General features: G+C 39.5%; 1 protein-coding gene across 16 annotated transcripts in view; it reads right to left on the reverse strand.

Moving 5' to 3' along the window:
* The window catches only part of EPB41L2 (erythrocyte membrane protein band 4.1 like 2), a 101,069-nt gene extending 84,458 nt beyond the window's left edge, over positions 1-16,611 (reverse strand). For 10 of the 16 annotated variants that reach the window (XM_062639704.1, XM_062639697.1, XM_062639691.1 and 7 more), the window contains exons 1-2: positions 16,484-16,610; positions 12,596-12,677 (exon numbers count right to left, since the gene is read on the reverse strand). The gene's annotated coding sequence lies outside the window, so the exon portion shown is untranslated. Of the gene's footprint in view, positions 1-12,595; positions 12,678-16,483 lie in introns of all 16 variants that reach the window. The other 6 variants (XM_062639699.1, XM_062639698.1, XM_062639696.1 and 3 more) reach the window with 3 other exon arrangements.
* Between the last annotated feature and the right edge of the window lie 341 nt (positions 16,612-16,952).

Here is a 16,952-nt window from a genome sequence, read left to right on the forward strand (position 1 = left end):
AGTCTTAAAAAGCTGCATTTGAGATCAAACCACAGCCTAACAGATAAGTGATAAAATTGAGCTGAGCACTGAGAATTTGTTATAAACATAGAATCATAGAACGGTTTGGGTTGGAAAGGACCTTAAGATCATCTAGTTCCAAACCCCTGCCATGAGCAGGGACACCTCACACTAGACCATGTCAGCCAAGGCTCTTTCCAACCTGTCCTTGAATACTGCCAGGGATGGAGCATTATAAGACATTTCACACAACCAAATACATAGATAGGGAATTCACATGCCACTAAGATATAGCACCATCCATATCGTATATGAAGTTAAAAAGAATGTCAGTAGTTGAGGTTATATTTTATGCGAAGATGCTATTCAGAACCTAAATACCTCCTTAGTATTTGAGAAAACTGACTGGCTTTAAAAACCTTTCTTAAAAAAAGAAAGCAAAACAAAACAAAACAAAAAACATCACTACATTTTGACCAAAAGCAGAGTATGCATTTAACTGCTCCATAAAAGCAGTTTACAGTCAAGTAAGTTATTCAAAATATTCCTTACACATCTGTCTCCAGTCCCCAGAAGAATTAACTTTAATATTACAGGGACCATCCTAGATGTTAAGATGTAAGCTTTTTAAATTACAAAAAAAAAAAGTTTTTAATACAATAACATTTGCTTGAAGACGTCAGTTATAAAGACATACATGATTACATAGAATCATAGAATAGTTAGGGTTGGAAAGGACCTTAAGATCATCTAGTTCCAACCCCCCTGCCATGGGCAGGGACACCTCACGCTAAATCATATCACCCAAGGCCTCGTCCAACCTGGTCTTGAACACTGCCAGCAATGGAGCATTCACAACCTCTCTTGGTTCCCTTCATATTCATTCCACAGAATGAAGATAAACATATTTGTAGATGGAATGTTCACATAAACTGGACATCCAGTCTTCCCCTCAGATTCTCTCCCATACAAGTGCATCTACTCTCTTCATTTGCCTCTCCTTACACTTCAGAAAGTGAAGGTAGTGCAAGAATTTTTTACTTCATTTAAAATACCCAAGATACTTTAACAGAATTGCCATCACTATCACATGAAGTCTTAACAGAAAACGTAACTGTTGCTGGCCCCAGAGGAACTTTACAAAAGATTCAGCCATATATTTATGAATTTGAAATAACAATCAACTTTGTATTTGATAACCAAGAAAAGACTGCATACAAAATTTCTGGAATGCCTGTGTGGGCAATGCCCTTTGTAATTCTGGCGGTTGGTGCACTCAAACAATGGTTTATAGAAGATCTTTCAGATACAATTAGATTGCAGATCATTGGTTCCATCACAACAAGCCTGGAACATCATCAAGTTTAGGCAATATTCACGGGATATTTAACAAAGATGCAGAGGGGTTACTATCAGCATGACCATCTTCTTGCCCTCATCTGATATCCCTTACCCTCTCTTTCTCCAAGTGCACGAAGGAAGGAAAAGGAGACAAGGAGACCAAATAGTACCCATCCCCATGGAGCTTTCTGCCCCACTGCAGGGACTGGGATTTATAATCAAAACTGCCTGGGACACAGACTCCTGCTAGTGTTGCCTGCAATGCTGGCAGGCTGTTGAAGTTACAAAGAGAGAAGCATGAGCCAAAATAAGTACTCTTGCTTGCCAAGCATATAATCCTGGTGCATACTTCCTGATAGGAAAAGGATTTAATAAATATGAGACAATTTCCCTTTCCCTTTGCTTAGAAACTGTCTTCTTTCCCACGTGCTTAAGGTCAGAGAAAAAGAAACAACAGTTTCCACATTTAAAAGAAGCCTAGTTAATTCTCTGCCTGGAATACGCAGCTTCATTTGATTAAGAATATTCCGTATTTTCTTAGCAACTCAGGACAACAACCAGGACAAGTTTTGTAATTTAACACAGAGACTCTGTCTCCTGTTACTCATGAAACACTTCAAAAACACCTTGGGGGGTTAGATTCTTCGGATATGGCCCCAGCTGTTGCTGGGTCTGCTCTACTGAGTGGTCTACTAATAGGTTGTCTTCTGGTCTGAAATAGTAAAGGAATAAACGCGAAGGATTTGCACTTGAATCATGACATGCCCTTGGTTAAAATTAGAAGGGAAGCTTGCTACAAACTTTTCACTGCCAGATGTTTTAATTAAATAACAGGATACATATAAATTAATGGATAACTTCTGATGCTTAAAAGGCAACAGAAGATAGTAAGTAGAAAAGAAAAATACAAAGGTCAGGGAATCAGCTAACAGACAGTATTACAGCACTGAGGCAATTGTTCTGGTAATTAGTTTAGTGTAATGCCAAACAAATGATACTAGCAAAATACAAGACAAACCCACCCTACGATTTCAAAAGACTCCTCATTAAAGAAAAATTAAGAGCAGCTAACAGTAAATTCAAAAGATCTTGTTGGAGAATAAATGTGAAAGAGGTATTAATAACTACTCTAAACCCCGCGCCAAAGATAATCTTGAGGCACTTAAGAAAATTCTTACTTTCATAATAAGGTTTCCAAAGAAGAATCAGGTGAGATTTAGGTCTAACAGACAAGAGTTTTCCACATACTAAAAGGTGCCCAGCAAATGACTTAAGTGCTGCTATGGTAACAATAATGACTGTATTTCCCCTAACTTGCAACATCCTTCTGCTACTTAACATCTTTTCCTATTTGTAGGAGAGGAGGAATTAAGACGTTTTACTCATTACAAGCTGTCAGAAATTTCAGTTGCTAAATATGATATATTTAGATGAATGAACTTAAAAGCTTAGAAAGGATATAGCAAAAAAGTTGACAGTTTTTGGAACAAAGGCTGTAGTGACCAGGCGTCAGTCTCTTCTCCCAAGTAACAGGACAAGAGGAAAGGGCCTCAAGTTGCACCAGGGGAGGTTTTGATTGGGTTTTAGGAAATATTTCTTCATCTGAAGGGTTGTCAGGCACTGGAACAGGCTGCCCAGGGAAGCGGCTGAGTCACCATCCCTGGAGGTATTTAAAAGACATGTAGATGTGGCACTTAGGGAATGGTTTAGTTGTGGACTGGGCAGTGCTGGGCTAATGCTTGGACTTGATCTTAAAAGTCTTTTCCAACCTAAGTGATTCTATGATTCCAAGAACTCACAGATTAAGTTTGTATAGCAGCAAAATTTGCCTGACAGCAAAAGGCACTCTAATTACTCATTTTTACCAGAAGTATTCACTATTCTTTAAGAAAAAATCCTGCGGAAGTAAATTGGAATTCTCAAATGAAATTGGAAACATTAACTTCTGTCTCCCAGTCATAAAATTTCCATAATTGCTCTCAATCTAACTACTGATCCTCACATACAGAGTTCAAATCCCGCTTGACATCTCCTGAAGATATTCCTGTACAGGTAATGATCAAAATAAAACAAAACAGAAGCTAAATCATGTAACTTTTTATTTTTAACCATTACAAATCACAAGGCAAACTTCTTATGTATACATACACACATACTTAAAAGTAAACCCCATTCTCTGTATTGACTGTCTTTTCACTAATCCTATCACTACCATACCTTATACGAGCCTAGAAGCTGGTCTTGAGAACCAAATACGAACCATATGTTCTTATAAGGAGTGCCAAGGTTATCACAGGCAAAAGGTACACAGACCATACATGATACAGCATTACAAGACAAACCAGTGCGACCCTCCCCCATATCTAACTGATCCCTATAGATTCACAGCAGACTTATCTGCCACAATGCCCCCACTGCAAATTACAGTTTGCAGGTCCATCCAGTTTTAGGTTCTCCCATACAAGAGAGCTGAGGATATACTGGAACAAGCCCAGCTAAGATGATTCAAGGCTTGCAGCACCTGCCATATGATGAGAGGCTGAGAACGCAGAGATTGTTTGGGAAAGAGAAGGCCTGGGATCAGGTGATCTTATCACAGTGTATAAATTTAATTACTTCAGAAAAGTTACCCATACACCTTAACTGCTGCAGCTCACAAATCTAAGAAAGCAAAACTTTAGACAGTCATTCTGGAATTTTGGCAGCAGCAATTCAGACTACAAATAAATTATGGCATCATTTCTTTACCCCCCCATTACAAAGGCACAGAATTTGCTGCAGTTTAGTTTATTGGGCATGGTGACCTCTTAGACTGGAAACAGAGAGCACCGTGCATGGAAACAAGTGTCATGGCCTGAATCAGAAGGTTACCTTTACTCACAGCTGGGTAGTCCAACTACCTCTGATCTGAGCACCAATGGACAGTTTCAAAACTGCAGTGATAGTTCACAGACTCATCTTCACATACAGACAATTCATAGAGCACTTCAGTCTCATCCAGGGAACCGACTATACCAACTTCCATATATTTTTCTTTTGAAGAAAATACAAAGTCCAGTAGGCTATGTTAGAGGTAAAATACATAAGAGAAGTCCACTTGCAGCCTGTGTAGAGCTTAAGCTGCTTAAATAAATTTCTTGACTTGGAAGAAAACAATATAAATCAAGTTACAATACTCTTGAGACTCTGGGGAAGAGAAAAAAATGACGGATCTTTGGCATCTTATTACAAAAACTCAGCACATCTGATTTACAACTCTCATAATGGCATCTCAACCTTTCCTGAAAGGTCAGGAGATACCTCATATTTAGTAACACTCAGGTCTCCTAATGCTTATGTAAGCTGCAGAATGACATAGATACAATACTCATAAGACCACCAAAAATAAAATCATTCAAAAGCATTCAGAAGTATCTTAATACATAAGTCTTTACATTTTTGTGGTAAAAGAAGCATGATTTTCACCACAACAAATCCTTCCCAAAAATGTATTTTCTGTCTGCCTATCAGCTCCTATAACACCTTCTTTTGTGTGAACTTACAGATTCATATATATGAGTGATAGATTATAAAATCACTCTATAAATGTCACGCTAAATAACAATTTTCATGCAAGAACTTTTTTAACTGAGAAGTCACATTTATCACCCCCAAAGTAACACCCTCTTTAGCACTGCAATCAGGAATCGAAAGCTAGTGGAAGTCAAAGTCCAGGACTGGTACCTATTCACTCCACACGCACTAGTGACTTTTCTCTTGCCATCACTTCTTGTCCTGCAGCATGCTAAGAATTTAAACAAGAGTTCCTCAAAACTTCTACACTAAAATTGCAAGTGTGTTTTGAAGAACAGCAGCAAAAACATAAAGCATACAAATGATTCAAAAAAGTAATTACAACCAAATCACTAGGTGTCTGATGACAGATTTCCAGATCAAATTGGAAAACTGAATATAGTACACAAATTCTCTTGGCTGAAAAGCACTGAACTTCTGGCAAAACTCCTGCAGAATATTTTAGCCCTCTGCAGAATTACCAGCCCTTCAGGGTATCAGCATCAAAAGACAGCTTTGTCATGTGAATGACTGCATATTGTTGAATTGTAAGTATGCCTATGGCAGTGGTTCTCAAGCATAGAGACAAGTCAGTAAACTGAAAGGTTCTTCATGCAAAGGAAGATATACCTGAGAAGATAATGAGGCATCTCCCTTAGTCTAGCCAGGTGAAAGGCACAACAACTCTTTTCAAAACAAAAGTTTACAAGTCCTGCATGGGAGGATATTCAACTTAACCGGGTTTTGCAGGAGAAGAATATATTCTAATTATGTTGATGTAAGGGTCTGTATTAGGTTCTCATTTGCAGCAATAGTTATGTTGCCTATGTTTAAACAAAGAATTCTGAGGCATCTGTTTCAATTTCAGCTAAAACCCTGAATGTGACTACCTTCATATAAAGCAACAGGAAACCTTCCATATTAGTGTACCATTTAAAAACGCAGCTGTAGATCAGGTAACATTTTACTGCTCACAGTAGAGACAAAGTTTTGCAACCTTTGCATCATATTATCAGACCACTCTCAACTCATGCCAAATGTTTCTTTAGCAATGACTAGCGGAGGAAAAGCCATCTTCAATTCTTCAGTAGTACACAACTTTGTAAACAACAGTAGTGTTTACTTCAGAGTTAATTCAAGGGGAGACCAAAAGAGACAAGAGAACAGAAGAAAATGAAGTGGGGAGGAAAGGTTACAAAGTGCTTGCTTGGAGCAGAAAGGATGAAGGAAACCATGCCTTTAAAGAATGAACTGAAGTGGAAGGGAGGGAAATCACTCAGAACAGTACATCTATTGCTGAAAATGGAAGCCCAACTTCAGTTGCGTAACATAACCTCCACACGGACTACAGATATACTCAGCCTCCTATTTTAAAGGCAACTCCAAGCACATTCTTGTTTTAAAGGTCCCATGATAGGAACAATAGTTCAAACGTACTGTCCTTGAAGGATCCATGGACACAGAGCTTCCCACCGATACCACAACTTCAATATGCTCAAGTTAAGTATTGAAGAAAAAAAGTTACAACCTAATTAGTGGCCACATTTGTTGTTCTACTGTTTGTACCTACCAGATACATATGACCAAAGGTACAAAAAAATCACAGTCTTTGCTATAAACCAGGCAAACAAATAGTGTCATAGTCAGAAATGTCTCTAGTATCTCCAGTTCCAATTCACTCCTACACAGTGGCACATTTTCCCTCCATGCTGTCATAGTTTACATACCATTTGAGACTAATAATGCTCTGCAAAAATATGTTGAAAGAAAACAAATCTCTGTAATTTTACTTTATGATACTGTAGAAATAATTTGAAGCTTGCAAAAATCTACTGGCAAAACATGGTTTGTCATCTATAAAAAGATTTGTTAATACCCTAACAACAGCAAACAAGCAACTTGAAAAACGGTACAAGTGTAATTCCCATGGTAGCAGAATCTTGCTGTTCTAATAAGAATATTTAGTAGTCGTAAAACTTTATTTTAACAGATGTAAAAGTTGCTATTTTACAATTGTTATTCTTTCATTTTATAACAGAAGTATATACTGTAAAACTTTCCAAGTTGGTTTCTGCACAGAAAATTGTTCTGTCATGTGAGAAAGTTAAAGGAACTTCGCTAAGAGAACTTCCACATTCAAGTATCAGAATCATCAGAAACTATCAGAGATTACTACTACATATGAAATCATCTAGGGAAAAAAAAAAAGAAGATTTAACTGTACAAAATCAGACATTTTTAGTCTGATTTTGTTATGCAGATGCAATTTGAGTCACAGGTGTCATGAAACACTGTTGCTTTCCATAAGCATATAGAAACCCTCTTCCTCAAATCAGGAAGAGATTATTTCAAGAATTGGTGCTGACAACAGACAAATGCGTTATGACACAGTGCTGTCCTGCAGATTCCCCACACATACATGTAGCAGCAATAGACTAGAAGATAAGTGACCAGCTCCAGTACACTGGTTGGAGGCAGAACCTGAAGCAGAAGCTGTTCTTCTCTGAAAGAAATTACAAACTCCATACCCCTGCAAAACAAACAAACAAGCAAACTACTTTGTTTCACCCCCCCCCAAAAAAAAAAAGGGGTTCATCTTTAATCCGCTTTATACTAAAAAGAAGAGGTTGGTGGAAGATCAAGATCTGACAAACTGCCACAGAAACCGTGGGTAACACACAAGAACTACCTAAGACAGTACAATTCAAAAATTTGATAAAGCTGGACATAATTCCAGAAGCACTAAGTGCCCACTGCACCGCTAAGCTTCAGCTCAAATATATATATATTAAGTCACCTAACTTGACTAAAATTTAAAAAAAAAAAACAAACACCAAAAAACCCCACATACTTAACAAACTACCTTTTCTACTAAAAAATTACTTCAAAGAGGGAAACTGCAAAATTTAATTAAAAATGGATTCAAGTTTAACAGAGAACAGCATCCAATAACAAACAGACCAAAAGAAACCAGCACTCAAGAAAACTACAATTAACTCCTAGTAAAAAAGTCGTAAGCCGCTACTAAGGTTGGAAGAGACCAAAAAAAAAAATCCCATGGCAATGTCAATGCATTTTATAATATCATCTTGTGCTAGCTCCTGATGCTTAAAACTTCAAGCAAGGACTAGGATAACTTCCTCATACACCATGTAATACAAATTCTAACGCATTAAAAAAAAACCCAACCACCAACCTAAAAACAACAACAAAAAAACTTCACCAGGCAAATTAATCTTCCCACATCATTCAACAGTTTATGTAGACAAGATGTTTCTAGAAAATTAGGGCTCATGACAGTGACTGAACAGTTCATCCAATAAAAACTGTTTTCATGTGGTCCCATTTCAAAGGTTTAATGCTGCTATATATGGCATATGTCTCATCCTTTATCTAAAGCATATGGTATACTCTAAACCAGTACCAACAGCTGGGGAATTTTATGGTAAACCAACCACCTTCCTCATAGGTGCTCCACTGTGATGAAAGTTAAGAGAATGAAGAAAAAAACAAAAAAAAAAACAAAACTAAAAAAAAAACAAAACAGGGAAACTGAACAAAAGTCTGAAAAAAAAAAAAAAAAGCAAAGAAGCTGCATTTCTATAAAAGCAAAAAAATAACTGAATCAAATCTGCTCCCAATATACGGGAAGCATGTTTTGGTTTTTCACATAGGCTTTTAAAAATCCATTTGCAGGCGACAAATAAAACATTCCTAGCCCAGTACTTCCAAGTCCCATGATTCCTCAAGATGAAGAGTTAAATTATTTCAACTTTTGAATAAGTCAGCATAGTAAAATACACTTCAGCTAACATATGGGTATTTTTATAGGGCTTCATTAGGCTTTCTTGAAACACAAAAACCAGGAGTTATGATAGGTAACAGACAAGTAATGAAGCTGCCAGCATCATGCTTTTCTATCAAAGCCAAAATCGTACAAACTTTTCCTCCATAAAGAACTGTCTCACCTTTGATACTTGATCTCTAGTTGTCACGGTTTAAGCCCAGCCAGTAACTCAGTTAAGACTGCAAATACCCTATCAGAATTATTGATCTTGGAATGATTGACAGATAAAAGTAAAATGTAGGGTTCTATGTTTTACTAAATTTACCAAAACAAGTCCGCACAGGTGTGGGGGGAGATGGATGGGGGTGTGCCATGGTAAAAAGGTCTCTATCTTCAGCCCCTTCAGGTCTTCAAAAAGCAGGAATATCCAGTTAAATTTGTTATATGTGGTTTCTTAAAACTATTCTATTTGAATCAATCATGCTGGCACTCTCCCCAAGTCAGAACGCTGTCATTCACTACCATGCTCTGTAGTAAGATTTCATTTTAGTTTTGGATGAGGTTTTTAAACATAAACCTCTAGTGATGCAAGTCATTTTATAGAACACTTTTATGGAGAAGGCACCTTTTTCCCCCCAGCATTTTCTCACCTGAAATGCAGGACTGTAGTACTCCCAAATTCACTTACATACAGCATCCTTACTTTCTGAAATTACATTCTGACTAAATTCAACTGAGAAAAAAAAAAAATAAATAGTTTTAATATGCTATGTGTTTCACCTTTTCTATTGAATGGAATTACGAGAAAGTCTGAGAATATGGATCTCAGTCTTCAGAAATGTGTCTTACCCTTCTAAATGAAAATATTACAATCTACTCAGAAAAAGTTACAGTGGTCTCACTGTAAGCAAATGTCATACTCAAGGATAGGAGGAGAAAGAAAAACTGTAAGTGCACAGATCTCATTAAACATTAATTGCTTTCTATAAGACACATCCTTAAGTACACAAACAGCAGAGAAAGCACACTGAAACTGAGTTCAAATATCCAACAGCTGAAGTTAATTTACATGAGATAACTACAGGTCAAAACAGGTTTAATACTACATCACTTGCAATTGGGGTTTGTACAGAAGCAGTAGCATTGATATGTAGCAATCTCAGCCTTGATCCAAGCAGCTGCCTCTTACCATTAGGTAGATAGCTTCTTGTCAAAGATCACTGCAACACAAAACCGTTCGCTACAGAGGGGACAAAGCAGCCATAAGACCAAACATGCACTTAAGTATGAAGCTTATGCTGTGACATTCTTTGGGTTTTGATGGTGGCTTCTGCCCCACTTCCCCACCTCATTTCCTCCAGACATTTGCTTCAGATTCATGGTCCAATAATGTAATATCCTAAAAGGAAAAGTACCCAGAAAGCTATTCAAGGAAAAGGATCCAGTGCCCTAAGACAGTATCAGTGATGTACTGGCTTGCTCTTTCACCAAAAACCAATTGATGATGGAACAACAGCAGTTACTGTATTATTTAAGTACAGCATTTAAGTACAACTTCATAAAGGAGTAAGCCAAACAGGGGATAAAGCAGCTTCTTCCAGCTTAGGAAACAGCAAGCAGTTCATTTATATATACTGACTACAAAGTACAAAACTTGTTCAATTTGGAGATTGAACAAGAACTTGCAGTTCCAAAGTCAAAATGTTCAAACTCAAAGGAGCTTGACTCAGTGTACTCTAAAATATTTTATTAATGAATTCTTGCTTTCCACAAACATGAAACCTAACTATGTATTTTTATCATCATATTCTAATTTTGGTTTGATTTTCAGAAGAAGTAGGATACATGCTGAGTCAATCAGAATTTAAAAGTTTGCCTAGTCCACATTCAAAAGCCTGCAACAAGAATATACATTTTAATCCCACATACAGGACAATTGAATGTTTCAAATTAGAAAAAGCTGTTTTAATTTTCCATTGTGGTAAGACAGCACATCATGCATTTTAAATATGTACTGAAGAATGTTATTAAAAATATAAAAAACTATCTTCTTAAAACACTGTAGTCAAATTCTTATTCAGGCCACTAAAAAGAATACCACAGTTAAAGTCTATACTTCTCAAGCCACAGTAATGGGATAGCAGTAATTTACAGTAAAATCTGGTGTTACATTTAGCTGTACAACACTACTAATTATAGAGTAATTTCAACAATAAATATTTGGTTAAACTCTGCTTTGTCATCAGTGTAAGCAATTTAAGATGAAACTGATCTTTCAAAGAGCCCACACTTTTTTAGTCTATTTTTATTTTCTGGTAACTGAACATCTTCTACAGAACTTTTCTCCAGAACTACCACTTTGCAAACAGAAAACCATACAGACAATGTAGAAGCAAAAGGAAAATTCAAATCTGGAGCACCAAGGCAATACACAGTTCCCTTTAAACTGCCCTTGGCCAACACTATTTTACTATTCAGTATCAGAGTCTTCTAACAATGACCTCATAGAGCACACAGGCTACATCACTTAACAGCAAGGTAAGTTAGAAGACAGGTCAGAAAGAATGCTGGGAAGAGAAACCGACACAAATGAATATGCACACCATGGTAGATGCAGTATCAAGTAAAACATCCAGTTAACCCCCTAGACGCTAACAAAGAAGTCTCCAGTTTTACAGGGAGTATCTTCCTGCAATGCTCCTTCTCAATAAGGTCTCTGAAGAGCCAAGGTACTATTAATAAAAGCACTACACAGATGAATGGCAGTAGGACCTTATCTCCATTAGAGAGACAAAAAAAAAAAACCAAACCAAAAATCAATAAAATATAACTACCTGCTTCTGAGAGTATTCAGAGCCAGAAAATCAGTTTTTATACAAGAGGCCAACCTAGCTGGTCAGGCCTTCAGAGAATCTTATAAGTCCAGTCATGAAACATGTGATGTGCAGAGCAAAAGGTAGGCATCTGAAATTCTTCTTTATGAGACCTCATAAACATTACCTACAACTGAGTAAAGAATTAAAGGAGATGCAGCCCAGTTTTCCCCTAGAACTAGGAAGATAACACAGAATGCAGGAATGTAGAAGGCAAGAAGGTGAAAAGAATTACTGGAAAAAGGATTTGTGTTTTGTTTGGGTTTCAAGTTTTACATATCCATAGATTTCTCCTGACTGCTTCTATTTTCAAGGTAGTATGTCAGATATAAGGAGCTACATGAATAATATAAAATGGAGAAACAAAGCCAGAAGCTGGAAACTGAAATCAGACAGTGCCATTCAGCATTACTGTCAGCAATGCCTACACAGCTTGCTGGGCAGACAACAGCACTTGCATAGTTGCTGTAATGTAGTGTTTGCACAGTGCCACCAACCTATCAGTCACTACTGCAATGGAAACAAACATTTTTTTTCCTCCATGCCAATTAAAATAAACAAGCCTGTATTCCCATTGAGCTGCCCCACTTGCATGACATGCAAGCCTGTAATCTCATACCATACACAGAACATTCTTTTCTTATTTGACTAGCCAAAGAGAATGGCTATTTTTGGATTACCCAATATTAATTAATCAATGATCTGCTGATGTGGCCTTCACTTAAGAGTGTAAATCTTCACAAAGCACTCAAAGTGAAGTCTATGTAGGAAATAAGTTACCAGTAAAATTACCTTCACGGAAGAGTTTATATCACAAACATTTTAATTAATAAGTAAGATTTGCTAAAAATCTAAATATTTACTGTATCGCTAGTATGTTCTTTCCTCTATAAGATTACAAAACTGACAATTTAAACCATGTAAATTTATTACAACAGCGGAAATACTGGACAAGTTGAAACAGAACACAGAACTTCACCTATTTAGTAAATTCCTACAGTGAATTTTCTGACATTAAAAAAAAAAGTTAATCACAAGTTACCTTTCACTCCAGTAGAAGTCTTGAAAATTAGTAGAATCCAGTCAACTGTGACAACTGGGTAACAGCACAATATCTTCTTTGCCTGTCAGAAAGAGTTAAATTTGGAGTCAAATTACATTGAAAACTATCCCACCCACTGAGTGAATTAGAAAACCAAAGTGAAACTGAACTGTGCTAAAATGAGAAATACCTTTTGTAAATGTGAACGACCTTTCTCATAGGAAGAAAAAAAAAAAAACAACAAAAACAAACCACCAACACACTCATTTAACTTGCCCTTTGATTTTATCTCCTTCTAAAAAAACGGAAGTGTGGCAGTTAATTGTAAAGTCTAACACTCTTAAGTCGAGTCTTTCAGTTTAGAAAACTGAAAATAACCCCTTACAATGTAGTTTGACTTCTTGTATAACCTAGGCTATAACACAATCAGACACTTCTACATCCCCTTTTCTTGCTCCCATCCTCCTTTCTTGTGTCCCGCCACTGTTCAAGTATACAACAAATCGTTTTCCAGCACTACTTTTCTTGGGTTAATTTTGCGTGCAGTGAGGAGAAAGCCCACCTTCCCTCCTCCTGATCCCCCCAACTTATGATCAGTTCCAGAATGAAAACACCACTAGAATTAGTACATCTTTCTCAGGAAAGCATTTAATCTTGCTTTAAAGATATCTAATGGCAAATATGCTATACACAACAACCTTCGGTAAAACCATTTTGACCCTACTGAAATTTACACACAGTAAAACAAAATGTAGAAAACCTGTCCTCTTTCAACAATTAGAGTACTGCACTAGAGACATAACTATTACTAATGTAAACCATTTAGACCCTTTTCCTGTCACTAAATCTTTTCATAGCCATGATTAATGGTTGTCACTCACATTACAGGCACAACTATCACCATCCCTTTTTAATCCTTAAATAGATGAATCTTTGTACTGAAACATGCTTTCCAATCCTTCATGTAACTTCTGCAATTCTTTCAGGTTATTACTCTCAACTTTCTAAAGTTTAATGCCAAAAGTGAACACAGAATTCCAAAACAAATCACAAAAGCACCAACTACAGACAGGTTTTATTACCTTGTCATGTATTTTATAAATTGTTTATATGCCTAGTTTAATTTTAACAACAACTTACAGAGAACTTATGTGCAAATTATTATTATTCACAACCCACAATATGTCTTTCAAATGTATTTACTTCCCAGAACACTTTCTCATTCTCTATGACCCGTGTTGTTCATCCTTAAATGTATGCTTAGGAGATGGCCACATGAAAAAAGCATATTTTGACTATATCTGACCTCACTAAATTAGTCAGATTATATTGAATACAATAAGAAATGCAATTATTCTTCAGGTTACCCTCTCTAAATGAGATATATTCAGTGTTGCTGCTGAAACTCCATTAATTCACATCAACAAGTCAGAAGGGCTTCAGAGCACTGCATTTGCTCCTACTTTTTAAGTCGTATCAAAAAGTGATAATAAAATCTGTTATGAATTGACTGCAATTGCTGGAGATTTATCAAACTGGAAGGGGAACAACAGCTATATTTTCAAAGAACTGAAGCCTGGAAGTCCATTCCACATGGCCCTGACTGTTCAGTTTGAACTCTCCCTCTTCTTTACTGCAAGATGTGTGCGCACAGAATATGTACAACTTTTGAAAGCCTTGTCTGGACCATTCTAAATGATATTGCTACAATACAAGCCCATCTGCCATGGGTACAGACTGTTGATACAAACTTTGAGATCCATAACCTCTGAGAACATGAAAGGGAAGGTCACAGCACAAGCACAAAGCGAATCAAACTCATTAGAACTTTAAGCAAGAGAAAGCAGTTTAACTTCCCACCGTAGAGGTTAAGACCAGATAGAAAACAGCATGGCAAGCAGAAATGGAAACTTGTTGGGAAGGAGTAGAGTAGGCTGAAGCAGGATGCTTCAGCTGAACACCCTTTCAGGACTGCTTCTGTGTAACCCAGGATGGCACAAAACTGGTTCTGAACTAGGTCTGTTCTATAACCGGACGGCTCTGCAGCTTAGGAGCTGAATTTATCTGATGTTTGAAACTTAAAAATATCACACTGCTTTTTATTTCAAACACTCCAGGTCTGGAAATATGTGTTTTTGTGAGAACTTGCTGAAGGCTAAGTTTTGCACAACTATGTGCTTGCTGCATTTCACTAACACTCTGGAAGCACCCATGCTAGCAGACTGGAAAATGAGGCAGCAAAGCCAAATAAAGCACTACCTGTCAATGAAAAGGCTATAAATTAGACTGTTTTAATTAAAAATCGGTCTTAGACAGCTTTACATGAAGAAAAAACAAAGCAACAACAAAAAAAAAACAACTAACTGATCTGCTTGCTAGTCGTTACTGGTATCAAAGCACCTTAACCTAAGTTTACTCCCTAGCTGGCTATTACCTGTTCCCAGTCAGTGATTTATTTCAGAAGCTGTTTCTGGAAATCCTAATCATTAAGATGACAAGCCCGCAAACCAACTCCCTTTCTGTCAATCGGCGATCATTCATACAGTAACCTCCCTTAAGCCCATTCCAGCCATACACATGCATGCACAGTACTATTAACATCAGAAGGCATTATCTTCAACTCAGCGGTATCCTCATCTGTGGAAAAATGATGCACTAAAAATGTTACCACAGAGTTAATAGCTCTTTTGAGAGTATTCAGACTTTACTGCCCTGTAATCAAAGCCTCCCAAAAGAACAATAATAGGAGATGAACTTTGGACCTAAATTTATAAATAACACCTCAGTTTTTTAAAGCTGTCAGTGCTTAATGTTCACACAGAGGCCAGGTCATCACATGTTGAAAGGTAAACTTTTTATAACAATAGATAAAGAACACACACAATAGGATTCCAAGCTGACTTTCAGTCTCTTAAGAAAATTAGGAATGCACAGTCTTCCTCAACTTCATCCCCTACCTAATTACCGATAAACAGCTCTAGTGCAGAATCCTATTTAGCACATTTTTCTGCAGTTGCTCACTTAGAGCTGAAAGAAACTGCCCAAGATGCAAACAGATGAAGTTATGAGAATGAGGAGTGGTGTTCTAGCAGGAAAAGGAAAAAAATTAAACACTCTTCTCGCACCGACGGGTGCGGGAGAGTAACCAGCAGAAAACAGGACGTATTTTCAGGGAAAAATCCTCCTCTCCTCCTTGACTCTGACGAGGAAGTGGCGGACGCGACAGGGCAGCAGATGCGAGTCCGGGCGGGACCGCGGGAGCACGCCCAGCGCTGACGGGCCCTGCCCCGGCAGGCTCATAGGGCAGAGCGGCGGGCGGGCAGTGCCCGCCGGGGCAGCCCCGCGAGGGAGATTTGAACCTGAGCGGCGAGGAGCTGCTGCCCGCGGTGCAACTCGCTGGAAGTAGCGCCCAAACCCGTGGCGGAGACGCGGGAGGGAGAAGCCGGCCCCTTCAGAAACTCCTGTCCGCCCAGGAGAGGTAAAAGGCCCCAGGGCGAGGAGGGGCTGCGGCACCGAGATGATCTCCCCCACCCAGGCCACCGCTCCGGACACGGTTCCTCAGGGCCGCTGCCGCCCCCTGCCGTCCCCGGCTCTGACAGCCCTCACCGACCGACCTCCCACCCGCCCAGCAGCCGCTCGGAGCCGGGAGAAAGGGGGCAACTCGGCCCACAGGACGATCACCCGGCCCGGCCCCGCCCGCAGCCCCCGCATCCCGCATCGGACGGCGGAAAGCGCTGACGGATGCAGGGCAAAGCGGCCCCTCGGCTCATAGACGCCCCCTTCTCCGCCGCAGCGCTGCGGCTGCCCAGCGCCCTCTTGCCGCCTCCCCCGCCAGCGGGAGGCAGGGCTGCGGGCCGCAGCGCTCGAGGACCCACTCCTCGCCAGTACCTGCTGCCCGAACGCCTACCACCGACCAGCCTCACACACGATACCGAAGTTGCAACTGCAGCCGTCAGCGCAGTACGGGAGAACCCCCCGCCGGCACCGCCCCACGGCCAATCCGCGCCATGCCCGCCCCCGCGCCCCGATGCCATTGGTTGGAGCTCCAGTCAATCGTCACCGTGGGAGCTCTGGCCCCGCCCCCTCTTGCTGGGCCGTTTCCAGCAGCCGCTGCTCGTGAGGCGTGCGGTGGGGTTGGGCTCTTTGGTGGGGGAGTTGCGTGGTGAGGTGGGCGTCGGGGGTGGCACCGGGGCAGCCTGGACGCTTGCACGAGAGGGACGGCTGCCTGGGAGCGCTGCACCCGGCAGGCTGTCCGGTGTGCAGCAGGCGCCGCCTTCCCCTTACCCTCTTCGGCTCGCCGGGCGCGGCTGCGGGCGGCGGGATGCCGCTGTCCTGCAGTCCCGTGGCTGTGTCTCCA

Source organism: Pezoporus occidentalis, unplaced genomic scaffold (genome assembly GCF_034315485.1).
Source record: "Pezoporus occidentalis ecotype Australia unplaced genomic scaffold, CSIRO_AGI_Poc_V1 ctg61, whole genome shotgun sequence".
Taxonomy (NCBI): domain Eukaryota; kingdom Metazoa; phylum Chordata; class Aves; order Psittaciformes; family Psittacidae; genus Pezoporus; species Pezoporus occidentalis.